Source organism: Hylaeus volcanicus, chromosome 1 (assembly GCF_026283585.1).
Source record: "Hylaeus volcanicus isolate JK05 chromosome 1, UHH_iyHylVolc1.0_haploid, whole genome shotgun sequence".
Classification (NCBI taxonomy): Eukaryota; Metazoa; Arthropoda; class Insecta; order Hymenoptera; family Colletidae; genus Hylaeus; species Hylaeus volcanicus.
The window spans coordinates 20,247,957-20,274,211 of record NC_071976.1 but is presented as its reverse complement, the minus strand read 5'-3'; the positions used below and the strand labels follow the sequence as shown (position 1 = coordinate 20,274,211).

At 42.4% G+C, this 26,255-nt stretch overlaps 1 protein-coding gene across 4 annotated transcripts in view; it reads right to left on the bottom strand.

Moving 5' to 3' along the window:
• LOC128878529 (bromodomain adjacent to zinc finger domain protein 2B) overlaps nucleotides 1-26,255 on the bottom strand; it is a 168,374-nt gene that overhangs the window by 120,493 nt on the left and 21,626 nt on the right. For all 4 annotated transcript variants that reach the window (XM_054126823.1, XM_054126817.1, XM_054126831.1 and 1 more), the window contains exon 2: nucleotides 5,371-5,423. The gene's annotated coding sequence lies outside the window, so the exon portion shown is untranslated. The remainder of the gene's footprint in view (nucleotides 1-5,370; nucleotides 5,424-26,255) is intronic.

Below are 26,255 nucleotides of genomic sequence, written 5' to 3'. Positions count from 1 at the left end.
TGAGACATCTACAAATAAATAGAAAAAAGTGTGGTTACTTCAACAGCCAACAAATTCGCGTTCTTACGCTTTTCATCTCGAGCGAATCCAAACTAAAAACCCCATTCGGAGTCCACTCTAATTCGCGCAATTTATTCCCATCGTACATCACCATCTGCGCGTCTTTCCAATAATTTTACATAATTTATTCACGCAATGAATCATCGTATGTTTTGGCAACATTTTCCACGTTTTTCCAAAATGTCACGCAATTTATTCGACACGGTAGATCATCGCGCTTCCGTACATTTTCCATGCCGTTTCGATAATTTCATATAATTTATTCGCGTAGCCGGGAACACCCTAATACCACCTGTCCAGAGCGAAATTTGTCCGCTGGCGAGCACACGATGCAAATATTTGCCGGGTTTTTAATCCTGCTCGGACCGTCGCGATCACTTTATTGCCAGCATTATCATATATTAATGCGCCAGGCTAACGATCGGGAGAAAACAAATCGATGGGCGTGCGATTACGCGCTCATGAAAGTGATCTACGTGTTTGTACGCGCGCGCAAAACCTGATTGCTCTAACTGAACAACAACCGATTTGACCGATATTATACAAGCGAGCGTGTACGTGTACATAGCAGAACTATGGTTACACGTGTACCGCCAGCCATATTCATTCATAAGTTCCGTACTCGTGACAGCGGCGATGCATGTGTGTACTCTCGAGCACAATCGATTTCTACCAGTTTGTCCGACTTGGGCAGTTTGTTTTTCTTTTTTCACCTGTTTTCTAACCTATGTGATTTGAACCGTTTTCAAAGTTATCTAGTTAATGATGCTTTGCACGCAGAAATATTAGGAAACATCGCGATCTACGATCTGAATAAATTATATGAATTAAAAAAAGATCAGAATCGCCTTCCTAATTTCGAAAATAACCGATTTCATATTTGCATTCTCGTATGTTGTTTCGATAGACGGTTGAAAATTGGCAGGAAGGAAGCCTGACTAAAACGCGCAATATTTCCTGGGACATCCTAATAATTGCTACGCGGCGCTGAGGTTTCGTATCGTCCTGGCGAGTAAACGAGTTCTCTTTTTCTCCCAGCAAATTTCCGGGTGTAGTTACGTGCAAGCCATTAAAAATGCTCCTGCGCGAAAATCTCGCCTTTCGTTTCTGACCCGTGCACGATAAACATTTTACAAATGTAACAGCACACGCTGCTGCTTCGGGCGTTCGCGCAACATTTATTGTACACAGGACTGGCCAAAAGTCCCTCTCTCCCTCGATTCCCAAAAATCTTTATTTTGGTTCTAAAAATGCTACTTCGAGGGAATAAAACTCGAGTTGGAAAATTTGATCGAGCCTTTGAGCAATTATTTCAGGTATCCTGAACTCTCAAATGAGTCCTCTAGAATATAATTTTTTTTCCTCCGTTACAATTGCAATTTGTGTTCCTATATTTTTTAACGAGGTTTCCGGCCAAAGGAAACGACGAAGTGACTTTTAGCCAACCCTGTACTTGCGCATCTACGCGAACGGCGGGCGCATATATCAAAAACCGACAGACATTTCACGCACCCGGATAAAATACAAATTTATGACGGACTCTCGTCGTTCCTGGCCCGTGGTATCGTCGTGTTTAATGTCCGTCCATTGATTTGCTCCACTGACATCGAAATAAAATCCACGACACCGGGCGACGATAAAGAATTTCTAACCCGAGGAATCCACCCCCGCGATATATTATATCCGCAACGGGGTAGAGTCGGATGAGGAATATCGCGTAATTTATTTTTATCGTGTCTACCCGTTCCTGCGACCCTCTATATCAAAGGTTGCCCGAAAGAAACCCCAATTTAAAGGTTTTTACCGCATCCTGGCACGGTTACACCCCCTTCAACCCTCCGCGGGAACCCTTCATCAACCCTGCGACAGCTGTTAATTACGGAACAAAATACATACGCGACTTTATGGTAGCGGTACACTGTTGCTATCGAAAATCTAGTGGAAATTTTAACCGTTATCTTTTTTTTAACTCGTCGCGTGTTTTTGTTCGTTTATTTTAATCAGGATCGAGTATCCAGGCGTTTACTCTGTTTTTTATACTTTGTTTTCGTTCGGGTTATTTTATTAGCGATACCCTACGGAAGGAAAATTAATGCGTTTATTTCATTCCACTTGTATGCATAAAATTCTAAACAAAATTTCCTAATCAGACTTATATTTTTTTCTTTGTGTGCCACTCATGTCTTTGCATTTACGGTATAGCAAAAACAAAGAATCGATTAACAAACGAAAAATGCTTAACAAAATAAACATACCGTTTAAATTATAAATATGAACGCATAAACAGGGTTACGCAACGCTTGCAGCTTTATCACTCGTTGCGGACAGGTGTTAATTGCAAAATAAAATACGAGACCTAACCGAGGTGATATCGTTTTCAGTATCCACGCGAAAATCGAGTGAAAATTTTATCGGGCACCTTTCCCACTCGTCGCTATATTTATATTATCGTTGTAACTGGAAATTTTCATTCATTCCCTGCCTGCAGAGGCGCACCCAGTCATAAATAGGATAAAACTCTCGTATAATTGCACGCGTACACGGCCACCCCATGAACGCGCAAAAAAGGAACACGTCGGTCGGTGTTTTTGTTTTATCCGACGACGATTGCTTTCCGATGCGAGCAACCGTTGCGAATGAATTATTTATTCGTAATGAGCGCAAGCTGTCGCTCGTAATTCTCGCGAATTGCGACCAAAACGATCGGACGAGATTCGTTTAAAACCCCGTGACTTTTTGTCCACGCGGATTGATTTATTATTTAAATCGACGCTTCGGAGAAACGTGACCGCGGAAATCGCGTCGTCTCGTAAAAAACAGAAAGAGAGCACCGTCGTCGGTGTCTCTGACCACGGGATTTTGCATAATTTAATTTCATTTGTACGATACTTGGAAGAGGATCGAATATCGACTGGGAGATATTCTTTTAAAAGGGAACGAATCGTTAATTGGCAATTCGTTGCTGGAAAGCGTAACAAACGTTTACGCTTTAACAATTTATCCAGTTTAAACAGAAATTGAAACTATTTTAATGAATTCTTATTTATGATGCTCTAGCGAATGTATCGAGAGTAGATTGTATTTTGAAGCTTTTAATTTTCGCTACGAGTTTCTCTCGTTGATATAGACCCAGGTCGGCCCATAGAAGCCATGTAACCGTTGACCATAAAATGGTTTTTTCTGCGTTCTAAAGTCCTCGACCGAGCAACGTTCTTCCCCCGCAGTTTTTGGTCTCCGTATCTTTGTACTTTAACTTTAACAATAAACAGTTCATATTTTTATTCTTCAAGCGATCGAGTTCATCTTTACTCTAAAATTAAAAATCCTCGATAAAATGTATGCCACTTTTTCTGCAACACGTTGCCCCATATGTCACGATCGTCCTCGAGGGTTGGACACCTCGTTTGGCTGATGGCTGTGCACCACTTCCACGACATACCGCGCAGTACCATTCCGCAGAGTGTGACGAGCTGTGTCTTTGACCCTCGTAAGCTTTGACCATGACACGATATAAACGAGTCGACAGTCAGCGCTTATTATCGTGTCATGAAGGTTTGTGTCGCGCGTTAGAACCGTGCCGACGTAGCTCCGCTACTGTCGCCGCGAAATGCCACCTAGATCTGTCAGAAATTAACATAGCGTCAAGAACGAGTCAAGTTATCCCACTGGATTCACGGAAACGTGACGCGTCGAAGAGGACAAATCACGAATGCATCGATGATGTCAACGCAGCATCCGTTCGAAAGCTGTCCACGGAGAATTACGTCGAAAGTGAACAAATACGCGAATAAAAATGATTAGAACGGGATCGTGTTTAACAGGGAATAAGCCAAGCACGTCACAGAAAAAGAAGGTATCTCGGTTTCTTCATTTTCATTTATTCTATATTTAAGTAAGTATTCGTCACTCTTAATCTTATTCTTGGAATGGCGTTCGTCGTCCACGTGAGCTTACGTGAAGTTCATTCCCATATTAATGCATCCAAGTTACAAGCTGCTGGAGGACTCTTATCGGCGCACGGATATCTGATAAATTAACACTGATAAATTCCACAGGTGACTCTAGACTTTTTCCGCGATGGACACGCGCGATATCGATACGACGATTCGAATCTTCCAAATAAAAGTTTCAATGCTGTTCTCTAGAACTGAATATTATAATCTCAAAAAGTATTAGGTTGTCCCAAAAGTTTCTTCCGTTTTATTAATAAGTAATACATACACAATATTTTATGTCTAATGTTACATTATTGAATTGTGTACGATTCATTTTGCTCCATTACTGTTACAACATCCACATCTAAGAAATTGTATTGTCTATTTATATAAACACTACCGCACAAAATAATTGAGTGCAAATTACGAAAGAAACTTTTGGGACAACCTAATATTACACTCTTCAGAACCAAATGCAAATTTGAATTTCTGGACTTTCACAACTACTGGACGTTACATCAAGGCATCACTCCGATAGCCTAATTCTTTTCCCCATTGTCCTCGAATAATATACATATCCAAAATAAATGCCATATTTTCCCATTCGCAATTGAAAACAGCTCTGCAGACCGACTTAAAATATTTAACGACGCTAATTTCTCCGTTTCCGGGCGCGCAAGAATGAATCGAACGGCATTGTTTCGATACAGGCGCGCGTAATTATGCAAACGCGGCACAAATGCTTTCATTACACGTAGCTCGCCGCGCGAGGAGGCTCGCTATCGGCGACGGCGATTTCTTACCTGTGTCACACGCGTGACACGCTTGCGAAATCCGCGTTGCTTGGCCGAACGTTGGAGTGGTTCGCTCACTTTTTGCCAACGAACAGCGCGATCGACGTTAGCAAGAAACGAAATACACCGCGTAATTCGACCGCCACCGCTGCTGGCATCGTCCCACGACGCAGTTAAGATCGGCCTCAACGGTTCGCCTTCTGCTGCACCGTCGAGCGTGCCTCTCCTAATAGCGAACCGCGGGCAATCAAGCAAAAATTACTGGAATCTCGCGACCCTGGCACGTCACGAGACCCGCGAACGCTCTGGAGCCTCGTCGATAGAACTTTTCAACGATCCTCGTGATCCGTGATCGTTCTAGATCGAGCAAGTTCTGTTGAAACGTTTGTAGGGAGCTTTATCGAGTATGGGACTTAGATTGTAGACTGAGGTGGGTGAAGTCGCGTTGATATAGATAGCGATGGGAGCACCTTGTAGTGGTTTATTTTGTAGGTTTATCAAATGTGAAAGTTTATTTTATTTTTGGTATTTGGATTGTGATCTTTTAGAATAATTAAAAAATTGGCGCTATTATGACTTACCAGAACAGCTTCATACACAGCCAGAATCGCTCGATGAGGATCCCATTGAACACCTGTACATCAAGAGAAAGAAATAGTTAGGAAAAGCTGATTTAATAAACTGCACGTTCTACATCCCATTTTATTTTATTTTAATTTCATTTGCATTTTATTTTCATTTTATTTCCACTCAATTTCTGTTTCTATTTCGCTGCACTTTCATTTTTATTTCTATTTTAACCGGACAGTTCAATTGTTAGATTTCTTATACGATGCCATGTCTGTTAATTTTTTATTTATTAACTATTAGAAGGCTTCCCAAATTGAATTAAAAAAAATATTATTTTATTTATTATTGCTGACGTTTACTTCTTTAACTTTTGTTCGAAAGAACATCATGCAATGGTAACATACATACAGTCAAATATTTAAATCAATTGCGAGTGTACAATTTGATTTAGAAGTCCGGTATCAAATTTGAAACTTAGGGCATTTAAAGGTTAAGAAAATGTTTTATGTAAAGAGTCATGTGCATGTACAATAAGTACAAGTGAACGTACATGAAGTTGTAATTTGGTTTGCGTTAGATAAAACTTGAACTGCGTTGAGTCGTACGTTAACTATGCCAGTGGAATGCAGAGGGTTAAAACGGGGGCCAAACATCTTTACGAGGCGACTGAGAGATCGTTGCGGCTAACCACGAATGATGCAAATCCTAGTATTTACAGAAACGACTTGGTCGTCGATGACCTCCGATCAGCGACGAGGAGAATGACCGTGTGAATTGTGATTTGGTAGAAAATCGATAGAGTGTAGTCATAGGGCGGTGAATCAATGCCTCAACGGGGACCACTTGTATCGTGTTACATGCTACTGAACTCCGAGTACCAGTAACTATTGTCTCCTGAACGCGAGGAAGAAAATCTACGTAATTAATATAATGTACGAAGAAACGATTGGAAACATTGAAACACAATTTTAAACTGTCCTTCTACATCCCATTTCATTTTATTTTAATTTCATTTGCATTTTATTTTCATTTTATTTCCACTCAATTTATATTTATATTTCGCTGTATTTTTACCTTTATTTCTATTTTAACCGAACAGTTTAAGCTTTATATTTTTCACCGCGAAATACTTTATTCGATAATGCAAATCCCGAATTTGTCGATCGCTGATCGAAAGACTGCTAGGAGAAGCAGCAAAAGAAATCGCGAGCAACTTACGCGCTTATATCGAGCACTCGATCGATTCCCAGTGTCTGCTCGATGCGGGCGAACAGTAAAGTCTCTTATTGGTCACGAGTCAGTGACCAATCATCGACATTCCGATTCTGTCTGATTGCTCATGCGAAAGCAAATCTACCCTTCGGTCGTCGTGTACATTTCCAGATAGAGCTCGAAAACGCGAGGAAAACTTCATTCTGCGAAGACCAGTTATACGTAAAATACATCATTAAATTTAACTCGATTTTAATCAGTGGATAATTTTTTTTATAATCCTTAAATGAATATAACTTTCCTCAGTTTTTGTAAAATATTGATCCATGTTAACAGCTGTGCTTACTTGGAACAACATTGGAAACGAAATTGAATATCTTAATATGATTTTTTTTTGGATGAATATTCACAACAATATCAAGAAAATCGAATAATAATAAATATGTACAATCACCTACAATCCAACTAAAATAAATGCCTGAATTACCACCGACAAATGCCTAATTGTATTTCCCTCGGAGCACATGAAATACCGTCGAAATAAAATAAATAACAATCTCGTAGCTGGTATCTGCGAGGAAGAATGGCGTCGGGAATTATTTCCGTCTAATATCGCCGCGGCAGTTAAATGAGAATCGTCGCTAGAGTAATATCCAATCCAGCAGTGACATATGTACACAACAATGCACGAGTGCCTACGATGATCGAGCCACGATATCAGTGACCAGTGTCCAACATCTGAATTCCAGATATTGCCGGGAAAAAATTCGCCTGTAATTATCAGTCCAGTCTTATCGAACTGATCCCCTTAGCCAGCGATAGCTAGCGCATGATCGAGCCAGAGCTCGACCAAATGAAGTGGAACTCGATGGAGTAGAATTCCTCGACCCTTTCAGGGTGTAAGGCTCAATAAACTCAGACTGACCTTGCTAGGATCCATCATTGTTACTTTCAAGGAGAAAGTTTACGTTTTATACTGCAACTCAATCCCTTGGATTCCAATGGAGTGCCTGTCGAAATTTGTATAGCATGTTGGCTGTAGAAGTTCTTAGGTTGAATATGATACGTACATTCAGAGGAAAGGTAATTTTAGAACAGACCTAACCCAAACCTATTCCTCATCGATACGAAGCATGTAGAGTCTAGAATATAGAGTCCTCGTAATTGACCCTGGCACAACGAATCTATTTTAATTATTAACACCTTCAGACTAAATTTATTTCAAAGCTACTAAATAATTTTGTTTGGAACAATAACTGCCATTGAGACTTGTTGACATGGAAGGTCGACCAACTCAAAACCCAATATAGTTAATAGGAAGCATATTGAAGCATATTGAAGCATATTGAAGCATATTCCTAAGACATCCCTAGATCCTCTATGAGCCCTACAGACCAGCCACTCCAACATCTGCAAGTGTCTAAACAGCAATCCATGCTTCAAGTAGCAAGTATCAAAGGTTTTTCTCTCTCCAGCGAATCCTATACCGACTGTGATACGTCCAGAGTATCTGAGGGGTTGAAACAGGAGGAGCAGGTCTCCCGGTTCCCGCCATTGGGAGTTCCACCGAAGAAGTACGCGTCAAGGCACCAGACACACCCTGTATCTCAAGAACTCCCCTTATTCAGAGTCCGTAGTTCTAGCACGCTGCGGGACTATATCGGTATCCTAGCGTGCGTTCAAACTGAGATCAATAAAGCGCTCCTTTATAGACGTCACTACACACGCTCTGTACAAGCTTGGCCAACTCTCCCTTCTACACGTCCCCACGTCCGACGTGTGCTCTCTTTCTCGCTCTCGCGCGTGCACACACGTAAAGAGTCAGGCTCTGCCACCTCCCTTAAAATCGCCACCCCCAGTCGTGGCATCGGAGCGCACCGCTGCCCTCCTGCCACGTAGCAACCCCCTCGACCCGCCATCGCTCCAAACCCCGCGCTCTGGCAACTACGAGGCCATAAATAACCGAATGACCCACCGCGAATAACAAGCCCGCCAACGTGACGAGCTCCGGCGATCCGAACACCCGTTACACCGTGCAAGTTAACCTGGAACAGATCGCCACGATATACTATTGAAGAGTGGACTTGGGGAAGAGGGGTGCCTACCCGTGGACTTTTGGTTTGTCGTAGAGAAGTTCTATGGAGGGCTGATTGGTAGGGAGAGAGGGTTGAAGAATATGGGACACGTGATACTTTGTATCTTTAGATTTTTGGGTTGTTAGGTCATCGAGGAGCTGTTGCAGTGAAGGGTTAGTTCTGGTACCATATAGGGGTTGAAAATAGGAGAATTTTGGGACTCTTGACGTTGGCAGCAAGTACATGGGTGGAAAAGAAGTGTATGACTCTTTGTGTCCTTAGGCAATAGGGGTGGGTTTGAACAGGTAGAATTTCGTGAAGAAGGCTAAGACAATCTTAACTTATTCTACCACCCAGTATAGTACTCTAATAGTCCATACCTACTCCATTACTTTGTAACCTTATCCTGATCTGAAGAATATTAAAATCTCTTGACACTAAAAGTCACCAGAGCAGAAAAGAGCTCTTGCCACCATGTCTCGTTACACTACACTATGAATAATACTTCTCATTATCGTTTACCCGAAAGAATTTTTACCACAATTCACTCTCGCCTTACGCGCAAGTTTAAAAAAGCATGCTTCGGTCGCAACCCTCCTAAACAACCGTTTAATCAGATAAACATGGCGAGGCAGATCGAATAATGTTCTTCCCATCTCAGACGGGGATCGCGTAATCGGAAGGGACATCAGCAACGGATTCATAGCGCGCCATTAATCACGGCAAACGAGAGGAAGCGGAACTCCAGCAGACGAAAGACGGGATCCGTTACCAGGGAGCCACTCTGTGTGGCAATTAGGCGTACCGAGGGAAAGAGATTGTGCAAATTATTAAGACATCGAGATATTAATAGCGCGATATGTTTTATAATAGTCGCGAACCAACGCAATTACCCGTCCCGCGACTGTAATTCAATTCGCAAAGGAAGCGTACCCCGGGCGACTGATGCATCCGGCACATTTCACTTTTCGCCGATGGAAAACATTTTCTCAACCTCCCGCGTGTGTGCACGTCGTAATTAAACAGGTTCTACGCCCCGTCGTGTAATTACGTAATTATCGTATTGCGGGATTGGCGAACTAATAGTCCACGGGGTTGCTCCCCGCGAGAGCGCAGTGCTAAACTGTTTGGGATCAAGTGGAAATTATCGGACGAGTAACCAGTTGCCGTTGCACCTTGATACGGTACTCTGGGTTCAAAAAACGTGTTCAGAATTGAACTGAAATTGTTTCGTGACGAGTGAAAATTGTAGCTGATATTGTAACGAACATAGAAATTGCTTGGAACTGGTTTATATGGACCTGTTGAAGATCAATATACATATCAATCTACATATATAGGTATCTAGTCCCATCTTTCCTACTTATTGTTCTGGACGTGAAATATAGCGCTAACTGTCGATAGCAAGACAGAGTGTGCCCTCTTCTGTCTTTTTTTTTTTTTTGAAACCTTAACATAGATTTAGACGTTAGTTCGTTGTTGTACGATACACTACGTTGTATCGCAATATGGACAACGCAATGTGCCCGTAGTGTGGCAAACCATTATATTACAAACTTAAATGTCTATTCCTAATTTACTTTTATATTAAACAAACACATATTATATAAACGGGAAATATATCACAATATATACTAGCAGGGCCGCAGTAGAATATTAACAATTCTGAAGAGTCTTTGATCTAAAAAATGAATATATTGGAGCAAGGTGACACTGCTCCAAAAATATTGTCCCAAAGTTGAACTCCTACAGGGTTAAAAGAAACAGAAGTATTTAAATGTCCCTGTATCGCTAAGATATTCACAGGATTCGTGACAGCGGATAATTTCTTCAGTTCCTAGTCGACGCTCACAGAGAATTAACACTGCTGCGGCGTGATAACGTCTCCTCATCAAGGAGGACCGAAGGAGCAAAATAGAAAAAAAAAAAGGAGAAAAAACGAGACGAAGAGGTTCGAGGAGAGAATGTCTCCGCTCGATAAAAGACACTTCGCGTCCTCGTCCCTTTCTACCGACCACTTCAGCGGAACAAGAAGCCACAGGAGCTGGAGAGGGGTCCAGAAAGAAAGAGAGAAGGAGAATGTGCTACGAGAAGACCGCTTGAAATATTTCAGCCGCGGCTTCATAAATAACTGGTTTGTCGATGAATTTCGCTTCGACGAATATTTCAAGATCACCATTCGCGAGAAATTCGTTCATCGACGTATGCGTGTCCTTTGCGTCACTTGGAGCTATGGATACGACTACCAGAGCCTATAGCGTCGTGGCTCCGAAGGTGGGCAGAACTCTTATCTAGATCAAAGCCTCGATTGCGTTTAATAAATCGACCTGGAGTCTGCGTGTGTATAATTTTCATCAGAAATTAAACTTTGATCGCGGATGGAGTATAAATCATACCGTCTCACGGAATTTTTATCAGAGAATTTGATATCAAATATATGATTATGCTATAATTCTATTTGATAAATTAATTGCGCCTAATAATTGAATTATACCCTTCCGTATGATTTAATAAACGAGTTACTAATGGGAGGTAAACAACGATTTATCAATCACTCGTTAAAGAACAAATTAGAATTTGAATTACAGAACGAAATGGAATAAAATCGTTGAGAATTAAAGCACCCACTTAAATCCGTTTCGAGGGCTAATAATTCGCCACAGAGGTAACACCTGAGAAAATGCAGGACCGAAAGGTTCGAACAGTTTTTCGGGCTCGCGTTACTGGTTCTTGTCGGTAGCTCCGGGTCGACAATAATACGCCGAGGAAAGAAAGGAAGAGGAGGAGACGCTTGACGGAGTCGAGGCTGCATTCTTCGGCAGCGATCCACGGAGTTCGACATTGCTCGTGAATCTGCCATTGAGAAAAACAGCATTAATGCGCCGCGGTATCCTATTCACTGCCTGACGCTGGTTGCATAAATTTTAAAATTGTAATAGGACTCTATTCCGGCCTATCTTTTCACACGGTGAGAGTGGAGCCACCAGATGAGAACCAGATGCATTTACTTTCAGGGAGCCCGCCAGAAGTCGTTAATTAGTCTATTTGCCGACCTACCAATTATCGTGGTTAACCCCCTCGCGCCCACTCGAATATTTAAATTTAAACTAAGGAACTCGAATTTGGGTTAGTTTTCAAGAATGGCACGGGGAAAAAAGCAACGAATTAATGGGAGCATTCGCTCTATGCATCCTGAAGGATACATTTATAAATAACTATTATTTTTTTTTAAATTTTAAATTCAAATAAACGGAGGACTGAAATTGCCAACACTGTTGTGTCACGTACCAGAGAACACCACTCCGGATAACGCGGACATTTTGAATAGAAATCGACCGTCAGGAAAAATAAAAATATTTTTCTACTCCGCGAACAATGCATATTCATGTGACCCAAGCACAAACTGTTCGACCTAGTCGCTCCACTGTAATTAATTCTTAAAAATTCCATCTCTCCAAGATTATACGGAGCAACGTACATCCGGAAGGGTTGAACACAGTGACGCGCATCAGAATTTTTTTCGCCTAAACCATTAACATTATCAAATAATTTCCACCGTCATCTCAAAGTATACACTTTTGACAACAATTCCCTAAAATTTGATCGTTCGATAAAGTTAACGTCACGGGAGAAAAAAATTGCCTAAACAAGGCTTCTAATTTTCACCCCTTCGCGAGGCGTCGTCGAATTTCCCATTGCCGCGATGGGTTCGGCCGCGTGATTTATTCTATTTCGTCGCACGGGTCTCAAAAACCAAGGGAAGAATACCATTCGGGCAGGTTCTCTCATCGGTCAGCTTTCTTGCTTAAAAAGGAGGAAAAACGAAGACGTAGGGGGTTGGAGAAGACGAGTCGACTCGGCGTTCTTCGGCCACGGTCCACGAGCAACGACACCATCTCTCCGTGCTGCGTTTTTGCCTCAAGCGCCTCTCTCCTCTCTGTCCTTTCTTCTCTCACCCCCCCCCCTCTGCCCTCCAGAACGATCACTCATTATGTCTCTCCCTCGCTCTAAGGCTTCCCCTGCCCCTAGCCCCTTTCTTTATCCCCTTTTGCTCGATTGCGCCGTGCATCAGAGAAACAACGCGGAAGAGAGATCGACCTATGGCGAGAAAGAGAGGTGGAACAGAGACGACGATGCAGATCTGCACAGGAGAACAGACACCTGCAGTCCAGGTCCCCAGGTAAAAGGAGAGAGACAGTGGCGCGGTATACCATCGCGGGGCCCAAGCAGAATGAAATTTGGAAGACCTACGCGAACAAATACATAAATGGAGAGAACACTTTTTTTAAATTAGATGTACTTTAGCAACGATATACGACCATCTTAATATATGTATGTATTAAATATACATATAGTGGATCTTTGTATCTTTGTGGGACTCAAGATGGAGCGAAATTTCGGAGCATCATATGAAGAAACGATTGGATAATAGGTAATTTTTAATTCGCATGGTAACTTGTCAACAACAACACACGTTTACTTGAGTATATACATTAAATTTTTTCCTTGCTACAGGATATATTTAAATATGTACATTGAGTTTCACCTTGCAAAAGGATTCATTTGAATATTTTCATTAGATTCTTCTTTGTAAAAGAAGTATTCAAATAGACGTCACTATGTACGCGCCCTAGTTAACTACTAATTACAGCTAACGTTTACATTACTTGGAGTAGCGGAGAGATACGTTTTTGATAAAGGGTATGAAGGACTAGAAATATCTATATAAAGTACTTACAATCGATAGAAATTACAATAACTTCCCCAAAATATCCCAAGCATCGAGAGGTTAGTTGTGCGTTAGGAACCATCGGCCGAAAAGATGGTACGCCACTGGAGAGAGATGGGAAGAAGACCCAGCGCTCCTCTTGCGCGTAAAAAGAGACAGGATCCCGAGGGGAGTGGGGAAGCGCAGGAGGGGCTCAGAACGTGGACCAAAAGGCGATGCCAAAGAGACGACGAAACGAAGCAACGCGAAAATGGCTTCCGAACGATACTCGGCCAGGAACCGCCGCCAGTTCCCTCCGAAATTACCAGAACCGGCGGCCAGGTTCGCGTCGGTTATTTACTGTAATTTCATTACTCCGCGTGCTCTTGCAACGACGACGACGCCGTATCGTTGGACTTTGTGAGAAGACGCCTGCCATTAACCTTTGTTTCGAGCCGTGTCGTACACACACACAGCTCAAATATTAGTGGCTGGGGTTGTTATTAATTCTCGAATTAGACTGCCGCTAATTAAATTACGCAGGACGAACGAGCGTCCTACCTGCGTGCCTCTCTCCCCTCCTTTTGCGAGTGTGCCACGGAGAGTCATGATGGTGTTATTAATTTTTCGATTACGCTCGCTCAGCCACGGTTATTCATATTAAAACGGCTGTCTTAACGCGGCGTTTTCAATTCGCGCGCCTCGACGGAGCACGCTTTGCCGTTTTTTAGAGAACTGTAACGGGATGAATTGCCGCGGTTGGGGCAGGTCGGTCGGAAGCAGAAATTAAAATCGACGATCGACTTCTTTTGTAAGATGTCTGACTCGGAATGGGACGATCTTTAGGAATTTTGGTTGGACGACAGAAGGAAATTCATGTTCAGCAAAATCTACGGTTCATTTAAGAAGCTTCTTTGTAAGAAGTGCAGTATTTAGAAAATGGCTACCCTTTGGAGACTCTTCGCCCTTACAGTACCACGCATAGATTTATTTTGCACGATTAGTAAACATGATCTAACTTGATCTATTTTTAGCTGGCGTTTGCTTTTCTAATTCACCTTACGCTATTTTGGCTCAACGTTTATGCCGTTATTACCGGTTGGACGTTGGCCCGGAATTTCGGTGAGTGGCGCTGCAAAGAATTAACTCGAGTAGCGAAATCAATTCCGTATCTTGTCTTGATGACTTGATATTTTGCTGTCCGAAAAACAAGCTTAAATTATTCCACGCTTCGAGTCAGCTTTAGTATCAGTAAATATTATAACCAAATTTAATTCTCATTTACGAAGCTAAATGGCATCATGCGAACATCCATTTTAAATGAAATTGCGAACTTTGTCTTCTTTTCCAGGTGTCACTCTGCCTCCACCCAACGAAACCAATTAATTATCATGTACAATCTCCTATCCACTATAATTAAACTAAACATTTAAACAGCGTCTAATAAAAATCGACACAAACGTTGAATACTTAGGTACGGTAAACGACGAGAGTAAAAGCAATCGTTAGAACGGTCCCCCACAGTCTCGTTTAACGATCGTTATACTTCCAAACGCCGCTTTCACCTGTCGCTGTTAACTTCGATGATGTTTCAACGGTTCCCGCAACAAACTCGACACGTTATATCGTCACTCAGGTTTCTTTCACCGCCAGACAAGAAAAACAAACAGCTGTAATATTTAATAGCCAAAAAATGTATAGCAAACGCGACACGTTTAAGCGTCGTATATCAATCGATTAGACGATTAGACGTTTACAGCTGTCGACTTTAATTGAGACTTTTCGACACAGCGTATGATTTATGGCACGAAACAATGCACGATTGCGGAAGACATAAGTTTTCGCACTTTCCCAAGCAGATTACACCAGTTACTACAGATTGAAGAGACAGGGAAAACTTTCTCGATCCTAAATACAGGAAACGTATGAAGATTGTTTTGAACGTTGATTCTTGAACAGTGTAGTTTTTCTAAGTAATGCATTCGTTTTGGAGCCTAGGCTATTCCGCCTCCTCCATGCTTGGAGTTGTTTCAGCTAAACAACTTCATTTGTGTTATCGAAATGTCGACGACGTCGAGACTAATTGTGAGTGAAGATATGTACTATTTAAGCATTAAACGAGGTCAAGTTGTGTCTATAGGATATCGCGCCATTGTTTTTAGAGGAAAAACAACTTCCTGCGAAATACGAAATTCTCCTTCTCGAAGAATTGCAGCCTTTCAGAGGAGAAAGGAGCCTGGAATACTTTCACCCGATGCTGCGAAATCGATGATCTTCTCGCGCGCACGTATCGAAAGACGATTTTAACGCGAAATCTCTCTGGAGAAAACAATCGAGCCTCGATAACGGATTTCGGATAGGAAATTACCGAGCGGAGGACACACCCGAAATTATTCCAACAAGTTCGCGTATCTTCCATCGCGATAAGCTCTGAAACTGTTATTTCTCTTTGAGAATATTCATGCTTTGTGTATATTTATTTTTCTTAATTATAGATTGAACACGAGTTATGCATTTAAAATATTCCTGGGGATCTGAGGAAAGATCGAAGCGTAGAATGAATAATAAACGTTATGGGTGGGAAAGAATTTTTCTTAATTAACGTTGCATGAAACTGTATTCGAGCAGGAAGGTTGAAAGAAATGATCAAACCAACTAGTTAGCAACCGATCTAATGGTATCCTCGAGGAAAAGAAGCAGCGAATATCGAATTTAAAAGTCAGGGAACAAAGGAATCAATGACCTATAAAAAGCGATGTTCTATCTATATACGATGTTGATGTGATCGGATGTTTACCCAAGAATAATTTGATCATCCCCAAGCCCAAGGGCTGAAATCCCAATGAAAGGCCCTGGAACGATCTCCGAGGCGAATCAACGAGAGTAAAAAGTGGAATAGCGGCATTTCCTCTTGCATCCACGAGTTTCTACACGTCGAACGAGGAAACGTCGCGCTGTGGAGTTGTGAATCATCGCGGACGATCATGAATCACGTAGCCCCTCGGCGAAACGAGCCTAGAACCAACGCTCGCATCGTCGTTGAAGAGGATCCACGTTAATGTGTATAGGTGGGCCTCCACGGGAAGGCTCCTCCACGGCCGCAGGATGAAATATGTCCACCCAGCAGCGGTATAATTAACCCTCGATGCTCAGGTTCACCCAGCAGGTAAAACGCCGGGCGCATCGGTGGATTTCGGCTCGAAGAATTTCACTTTCGAAACGGTCGAGACGAGCGTCCCTCCGACAGAATCGGGAAAAAGGCTTCTCTAGATAAAAAGCACTCGTTCTTGTTGCAAAACTTTCGCTGTAACACGCTCTGGTGGTAACTGTCCACGTTACGAAACAAAATGAAAATGTCCGTTAAAGTTTACCTAACATTTCTTCTCATCTTTACAATCATTTCATTGTTCGAATAAAATTCTGTCCGTTTCTTTGGCTCCAAATTTTTCGATCACACACGGTAGACGTGAATTCCATTTGAACTTGAAAACAGTATGGTTGCGTGAGTCGTACGTTGCACACGGACGTTCCGATAAGACGCTTTTCTGTGGTTGTGCCACACGTATCGCGATACCGACGCTTTCGCGGCGAACGCGATACATTACGGTTTAAATGCCTCTTGTAGTAACGCGTTGCGTCACGCGTCGCTGTTACATAATAGATAATTAAAAAAAAAAAAAAAAGATGTATGGTATAAAATCGGAGACTGCGGCGTTGTGCAACACGCGACACTTTGCATCCTTTGAGTGATATGACTGAAAAGGTGCTTTAAGGGCAATTTTCATTCAGTTTTACTCTTAACTAGATGAAATTGAAATGACGAATATATCGGGACTAGGTCTGGGAATTATTATTACAATTTTTCTGTGGTCCAAAATTAATACCAAGATTGATATTCATTCAAAATATGCCACTATACTATGTAGAGTGAGAATCACTGGCATTCGAATATTAAATTATTCCTGTATTGCCTAATTAATATTTCTGCAGTTGCAGAAACTTTGCGCGTACTTCGGCAAGTCGAATTTTGGCTGGGACGCAAATTAATCTGGCATTAACCTACATACAGTCGTGTAATTGATTCGACTTTTTTCGAGACGAGGAGGAACGAAACGCTTAATAAGACGCTGTCCGTGGATACGGATTTGAGAACATCGGAAAACAGGTCGAGAGGATATATAGTAACGCGTAACCCAGGTCGATCCAGACGGATCGCAAAAAAAGCTGGCACAACGACTTGCAAATTTCCATTTACCCCGACCCTCTGCGCCATTCTCCTGGGTTCGAAAGAGCAGCATCGGTCGCTGATTATCCGACTCAAGATCGATCATTCCATTCGAATTATACAATTGTCCATCGAAAAACCCTGCCCGCGGAGTGCTGCATCCCCCAAAAGGCTAAACAACTCCGGTCGCAATCCTTTCACGAAACTTCCGTTTTCTTCGTTAAAAAATTAACGTTCAAATGAGGACACAAAACTTTAACGGTTGAAAACATATTAATCAGTCCTGAAATGTTACACGTGATGGTACCACGAGCAACTTTACGCAAATATGTGTATCGAAGCTCGCTCGCGATGAGAGATGACTCTAGGTAAGAGGAACATGTAAAGTCAGACGATACGATCTTTCAATGAACGTGTGAGAGTCACGTGTCTGTGACTCCGATGCCAACACACGCGAGCAGTGTATCTTGTATCCTTTGATACACATGCCTATTTAACGTGTGCTTTTTAATTCACGCGTGGCGTCGGATTGTAGTATCATGTTTAACATGCCCTTACCATCAGGCCTGGGCAAAGTATACAGTATCAATGACGAACGTGACCGTTCGCCACCCTCCTATGTTATACCTGGTATATCAACAGTAACTTTGTTCGATTATCCTAAGTTTCACACCAAATTTTGACACTGACTCTTTCTCGAATAGATCATTAAATATTTATTTAAATACTGGTTCTTTGAACGTATATCTTGCATAGTACCCAAGTCTTAGGTTATCGATTATGAAAGAGATCCAAGTTTTAAATAATCAAAAGGTCTCAAGCCTTAAATGATTAGGTTTGCATTTAAATATATTGACTTCAAACCACCCAAAATCCCAAGCCTCAAATTATTAAGTTTGTATTTAAATATATTGACTTTAAACCCCTTAAAATCCCAAGCCTCAAACCATTAGATTTGTATTTCAATATATTGACTGCAAATCCCCCAAAATCCCAAGCCTCAAACTATTACATTTGTATTTAAATATATTGACTTCAAACCCCCAAAAATCCCAAGCCTCAAAAACATAGAAAATGCTCAGCTTCTCAAACTCATCAAACATATTAACATTTATTTAACGTGACGAAGCAGACCGATTCAATATTCTCGCTAGACAAGCACTCGACGAATGGGCTGAGGTCTCCGGTGCATCTTCCTTCAAAAACACCATTATTTGCGTTCACACTAATTACCTCTCTGCCCCGTTGTGTACACTGTCAGCAAACACAAACATATCTGAGGACACCGAGCGTGCGTACCCAAAACACGCGTGTCGGCACTAAACGCACTTTCCTCGCTGGTTATCTCCTCTCCCGATAAGTACCAATATGCGAGCGCACACGCCATTGGCTCGTTATCCCACGAGTTCTACACCGATCCAAACGTAGTGTTTCCTGCACAAACTCTGTGTGTACGTGTGTTTAAGGGATCATTATTTATTTATACTACTTACTCGATTCTTTATTGCATTGATATGCAAACCGAGCATTTAAGATAGAATAACAACGGTAATATGGTATTGGAGAGATTCTGTTTACATGTTGGATACCCATTCAAAGTTTCAGGTAGTTGAGGTTTGTTTTTCAAACGCAATCTTTTATAGCTTACATGTTTATGTACAAGCTCCATATAGTTAGTACGTCTACCTGCTTATGTATTTGATTTATACACGCGATATAGGTCAATTAATTTAAAGGTCGCCATCCATTTTGAAACATTATATGAATAGGAGTAGTAATAGTAGTATCAACACATAACAGTAACTCGTATTGAGCAAAAGCTATATATCGATGTACTGTTAAATTACATAAGGGTGCTCCAAAGGTCATCCACTTTGAGAAACCGGAAATCGAGTAACCCCTAAGACACCGGTGTTCAACAAAGGACGAAAATACTTCATGTGCGCTATGTACGCGTGCGTGGCGTGTGTGAGCGCGTGTGTGTGTGTGTGTGTGTACCTGTGTGGTCGAGTGTAAAGAGCCACTGTAGGAACAGAAGCGGCGTCGACGATGGTAACGACGAGTAAACATACGAGCTAGGCGGAGAGACGAGGACGGAGGCCTCGAAGAACCGACGGATGAGAACCCAAGAGAGGGAAAAAGTGAAGAGAGAGAAAGAGAGAGGAGATAGTCACGACGTTCTCCGTTCTCTCTCGAGAACGACGTGTACATACCTAACTTAGGTCATACCGGCACGAACGCGATAAGTGTTCCTATCGCTCGTCTCGCAGAGTGGGAGGGAGAGAGGAAGGAGAAACGAGTCGTGGAATTCGAGTGCCAGGGTGGTCCCAAAGACTCGACTCCTTGCAGCGACAAATTTGGTCGATAATTAGAAGCTCCTTTATTTTTTTATTTCTCTTTCTCCCTCACTTTTTTTTTAGTCAAGGTTCAAAACCTTGTACCGATTATTTCTTGCTCGGTATCGGTTAACATTTGTCTCGCTCTCCCTCTCTCGCTTGGATAACTGGTTATCGATTCTACGTAACACACACGGACACCTTTGAACGTCTTTCATATAAAAGCGAGGTAAACGCACCTGTAGTGGACGCCTCTGAAGCTCTTTTCCCTTTTTTTCTGGAAAAAAAAGCTATACGTTAGCTCTGCTTGTTATTGGATTGTGCCAAATCATCGAGGGACTGGTAACTTTTCTTCTCAGTCGATTCAACATTGGCACAAAATGCTCGATAATGGATACACCTACTCTTCCTTGTTTCTCGTGTATCCTTACGACTGCACAACAATAGCCAGTAAAGTTTATACGCCAGTTCCGTGCGCATTTTTCACAATAGACGCGAAGACGTTCGGCTTAATGGCCACTTTCCTAATTGGTTACGAGCCATTCTTTGGGTCACGGTCGTGCGAACGACCGCGTCATCGTCTCCGCCTAAAGGGGCGATGGAATCATGAAATCACTAGTCTCCTCTCGTTTACGTATCATTCCACCGCGAATCGTATTAATTCGTCGGACTGACCAACTTAATTATCCGTGGCTGATGCCTTAACATTCATCATCGTTGCTATCGGACCGATCGATCGACAGCCTTCGCTCGGGATGATTAATGTTTTCTATGAATTGTTACGGTTCGAGTGGCAGTAAAACTGATTCGATCACGTGTCGCGATATTCCAATAAGAGTAACAATGACAATGATAATCAATTTTATATCACACATTACGTGAGAATTACTCTTTGTCCCTTTTAATCCATATTTTCAGATAACTATTTACTTCCTTGGAAATGATTGATTCAGTAAATTACATTGATTTTTTAAATTTTCTATTTTCACTTTATATACCAAACTAGTAACTCCATATCAAAGCATACAGATAAAGAAACTCTTGACTCCAATTTTCACTCCAATTCTAAAAAACAATTATCCACTTCAGAACTCACTCCAATTTTGAATGTTTCAAGCAAAACAACACGTTCAACTGATCTGGTAGATTTCCAATCCTGTGGTCGAGCCATCGACATGATCATCACGATATATCGACACGCGTGAATCGAGCTCGATCTTGTCATAAAAATCGCGAACGAGCCTCGGCGCGCCGTTTTCGCGGGCGTCGCGACTAATTATCGCTTTCGTATCGAAGTGAATTATACCCAGGTAGACGTTTACTGGTCGGGTTCATTGTTCGACTGATTTACTGCGCGACGTCGAGAGCCCGTGGTCGGGTTGGCCAGCACGCGACGCGACGTCATCGAGGAGTTTTTCGTTCAGCGCTGGATATCTGGAGAATCAAATTTCGTGGGACGTTCGGGAGTCCACCTCGGGAGCGACCAATCACCTGCGACCGCGGCAATAAATTCAAAGAAACCCTTATTTCGACGTTCCCGATTCGTTCGCGTGACGTCCCACCTACCATTCCATGAGGTATATCCGATATTTCGTACTCTTTGTTCCGATGAAATAGTGTGTCACAGGCTCGACCATGAATGTGCTAACTAAGGCGTTGAAATATAGTTCCGAAGGGTTGGGGAATTATTTTTAAGCAGCAGCTTCGATCAGTAAGAAGATTTATATTTAGTGTATTGTTGTCCTTTAATATCTAAGCAAAATGGATCCAGCTAACTAACGAAAGTCACTTATTGCAACTGAAAATCCTCCATGAATTAATTTCCAATTAAATTTAAAGTCCCCTTAAATCTTAATAATCTTCTTTACTTTCCGTACGGGTTTCGAAAGTTACGGAACGAATTCTCCGTTTTGTAGCAAGCAATTCGTCCCTTTTTTTTAGCAGTGTTACGCGCGCGTAACGTATGCGCGGTGCAAAAAGGGAATCGTGCGTGCACGAAATGCGAGGTAATTCGAAAATTTCGGGCTCCCGAGAGCTGATAATTTACGATACATCTATAATCGTGAATCACGGCGCGTGATTTACGACGCACTAATTGGCGAAATAACGAAACTACATCTTCCCATCCGACGCGGCAACCCGGCTCACTTTTCCACGGATGCGTTTTGCCGTGAAATTCCCGATTTAATGCCCTCGCGGGATTCCTGAACGGCGCATGCGCAGTGGCGACCTCACGTGAAAGCGAGCAGATTTACTAGCGACGAGGAAAAAAAGAAATTTTTCAAAAACAATAAAGAAAACACGGATATCATATCGGAGTGAAGTTTTCAATTCGAACTGATATAGCTGGAAACTGATAAACTTATTAAGGAACTTTGTAATACACAATAAAATTTCAATTCACTCTATCACTGGGCTTGCGCTGCTCGTAAATTATCACCTTGTGGCGAAAAAAAAAAAGAAAGATCAATGTTTGCAAAACTTAGATGTCTGTTTATAAACATTGGTCCTCTGTTACTATAAACGTATTCGGTTTACATAACGGTTTGCTAGCATGCTTGAAAAAGTCGTCGATGCCGTGACGTAATGCTCGTAATGATGCCACGATGTTCCCCCGAGGTAGTGAAATTTCATCGCTCTGTTATCTTTCTTTTTCGCCTCGTCTTTGTGTAATAATAACTGTCTTACAATTTATAATCTCCGAACCCTGACTCATAAATCACAAGTAACGGCTTAAGAATTTTCAAGAACAACTAGCGATGTTTCCCCCTACAAAAAATACCATACCAATATGAAATTTGGAGTTTACGGAAAAATAGAAAGCCGAGGTATCTATCCACTTACAGTCTAACAAATCCAAGCCAGTTAGGAATGTCTCGCCTACAATGATTCGTCTCGCGTTGATTTATTATTATAATGTTCCAGCCGGCCGATGAAATATGACGCGGAGACGTTGGGTGAATGAAGTCAAACCCGTAATCGTTTCGAAGTACTTCGTTACGACGCTGCGTTACGCAATCGCGAATAACAGGCCATGAAAAGCGACCACGTAAAATTTCGCAGGCGTCTCAGCATCCCTGGATGCATTAGCATACGACGGAGCCTTTCGTCGTCCCCCCACGCGACGCATATTCGCGCGCCCAACGAATCAAAGTGCATTCTGATTCTTCGGTCTCTCTGGCCAATCGTCGAGACAACATCGGCGCTCTTCAGCCTCACGCACGTACCAGAATCTTATTACGAGGCTGCCGCATGTACTGCACACACGTGCACCTGCCAACCTGCCCTCCCCTCCAGCCGTGTTACCTTGCTCATCCCCTCCACAACCCCTCCTCCATTCGCGACCAATCGTCTTTCTCTCATCGCGCGAAGGGGAATCCGAACAAGGCGAAACGACGCGGCAATACATTTCAATTTCGTCCAACAACGCACGTGGCGCGCGCGTCGGTCCACGGTTTATCGTTCCGTTTCATCTTTTACAGTCGTTGATCAAATTGTTAGAGCCGCTCCCGGGAAAAATAGAGATCAACGGCGCCGCCGTGTCGACTCGCGTAATACGAACCGCTACTTCGGGTCTCGCGAGTCGTTTTTGAAAATCGAGGGCACTGGTCGGTTTCCTAACGAATGGAGTAGATAATTTCATGGATGATTTTGTAGTTACATAACATTGACAATTTTGTTGTAGTCGAATGTGTCGTTCATGGTTTCATCGAGGAACGAAATTGATAATTTTATAAATGGAGTTTGGAGTATAAGTATTTATTATAGATACCTATGATGAGACAACTCTTCAGAAATTATCCGTAGATTCGTCGATGTTAAGGTCTCGTGACTTACCTGGAACAAAAAAGAAGAATGAAATTAGTAAAGGAGATCAATTTTTGTATGAATTGAAAATGAAAATTTGTTAGTTTTGGTATTTTTTCGATTAGTGATTTAGGTACCTTGGCAGGCTTGATTCTGTGCGTCGACCAGAGGAAGACCTCCGGATACGTGCCTTCTGGAGCATCGCAACCGGATGTCCCCCTTTCGTCTTGCTGCCTTTTCTTACAATCGACTCTCCGCCAACATCGTTTATCCAATCGCGGTTCGTATCGTACGCCGACCCGGTTCCTTCTGCGTTACCATTTTACGTGCGAGTGCATAATCGATGACACCCCGTAATAAATTCGCGATATCGCGCCATAAATCTCGCGTGAGACAGGTTATCTCCCGCTGTCGGAATTCCATGGTCGTACCACGAGTTTTTATCGGACGCGCACGCATCCGATCGCGTTTCCTCCCCTCCTTCCATGGGGATTTTAATGCTCGCAATAATTTTATTGACGGGGCTTGGTGCGCGACAAATTTCTTTCAATGTGCTTAACGTCTCCGCCGGTTGGTCTCCGAGTCATCTTCCAAACGGACCAATGTAGAATTATAAACCTAGAAAATGGAGCGGAATAAAAGGGCTCGTAATTCGTAGGATATATGTATAGTTCTATGTACTGCTTTATGTAATAGAAAATAACTAGTACTATTGTGTTGGAATGCAACGATTTTCACTCTCGGGTCTTGAGGAAAAGGGTCCGCTTTTCCTTAAAGCAGAAAGAAGGGTGGGGTCCTAGCAGGGACAGAAAGCGACGACCCTCAGTCCGACGAAATAAGTCAAGCGGTACGGGTCGTTGTGAATTCGGACACCTTTCCTCTAACATTTTTATATATTGTAACCTTTAAGAAAATAATTTTATAAAAATAAAATTCTAACATATTGCATCGTTCTATGTATTCTAATATGAATGAAGTTTCATGTACCATCTGAATCATTGCATTGAGAGTTTCGTGCAAAATTGTGTACAATGCAAGTTTATGTAATACTCCCCCCTCCTTTTAGTATCAATACAGTGTTCCTTATCACTCGTACACGTCAACGAAGAAAGATTCGCCTTCCCAGAATCCCATTTACTCATTTAATTTATAAACAATTGTAAAGAATTTTCCTCTGTTTATAATTGGAACCCAATCAATTCACGGACAATATCGAGTATATATTCGCCTCGCGCGATTACAAAGGTTCATCCGCGTAAGTCATCGACGATTAATTCGCGGGTAAACACGCACACGGCTTCGCCGGATTTATGATCCCTGCACCGACGAGGTGGATCGGCCAAGACGATGTTGGCGACCTTGCGAGAGTGCATAAACGACGCCCGTTTATACGGCGCTATCGAATCGCGAGGCAAGGAAGCTGATTGCGTGTCGGCCATAAGAGCCCCAGCCTCCGTGGATACGCGAGGAGCGATTAAACGAGCACACATTGAAAATAACGTATGAAATACACCGTGGCTGATTTCCAAGTTAATGGAAACTGTACTTTCTTATTTCATCATCACTCTTCGTATCATTTTGGGGATTTCGAGTAATATGGACAGTGTGAGGGCGTAATTGTCCTAATGATTTTTTTGACTCCAGGTACCCAGCACGATTAGTGCAGTCTGAAGAGTTGACTTTCATATTCATTTGCGAAAGACCGCGTTATTAAAGAATTAAATTAATTCTGCCGCGATTTTGTGTAGAATGTATCGTAGATTGGAGTTCAAAGCTTCCAGGTTAAGCTACAAGTACCGATTGTACAGAAAAATCGTACACCTTTTTCGCAGGAAATTTCCTTATCTTTATTTTCGCTAATAACTACTTTACAGTCCACTCAATGGTTTCCGAGATACTCTGATTGCTCCCATTTATCGCGGTCTGGAGAGAATTATCTTTGTAATTGTAAGACACTACACATTCCATGTAGCACCAACAAAAATCAACATAGAAAGAATATTTTCATAAGCAAAGCCTCTTGCACTTTCAATGGACCCATTACTGAAAATTTAATTTGTATTTGGTTTATTGGAATCTTTTGACTGTCAGAGATTAAAGATCTGTCTGTCATGTCTGATAATCGACGTGCTATCGTATACCTTTCCATCGCTGCGTGTTCCCGAGACGGCTGCGTCGCACCACCGATCACAGTCCAAGAAATATCACGAATTTTACGTCGGGCGCGCGGGAACGATAACGTTTCTCACGGACGGGGCCCGGGGCAAGAACAAAACAAATTGCGGAAAATTAATAGGAGAACGAGAAGCACGGGGGAACGTCTCTCGAGCTCGTCCGCTCTCCTCTCCAACGGCCAGAGAGTCGGGCCGTTAAGAGCGGCGGCGGAATACCTGAGAAACGAGTTGGAAAAAAACGCACACTCCCCGTGAGCGAGGTGAAGGAACGAGTGCAGTCCCTTTTGCCGCGAGATGCAACGTTTCACGGAGCGAGAGAGAGAGAGAGAGAGAGAGAGAGAGAGAGAGAGAGAGAGAGA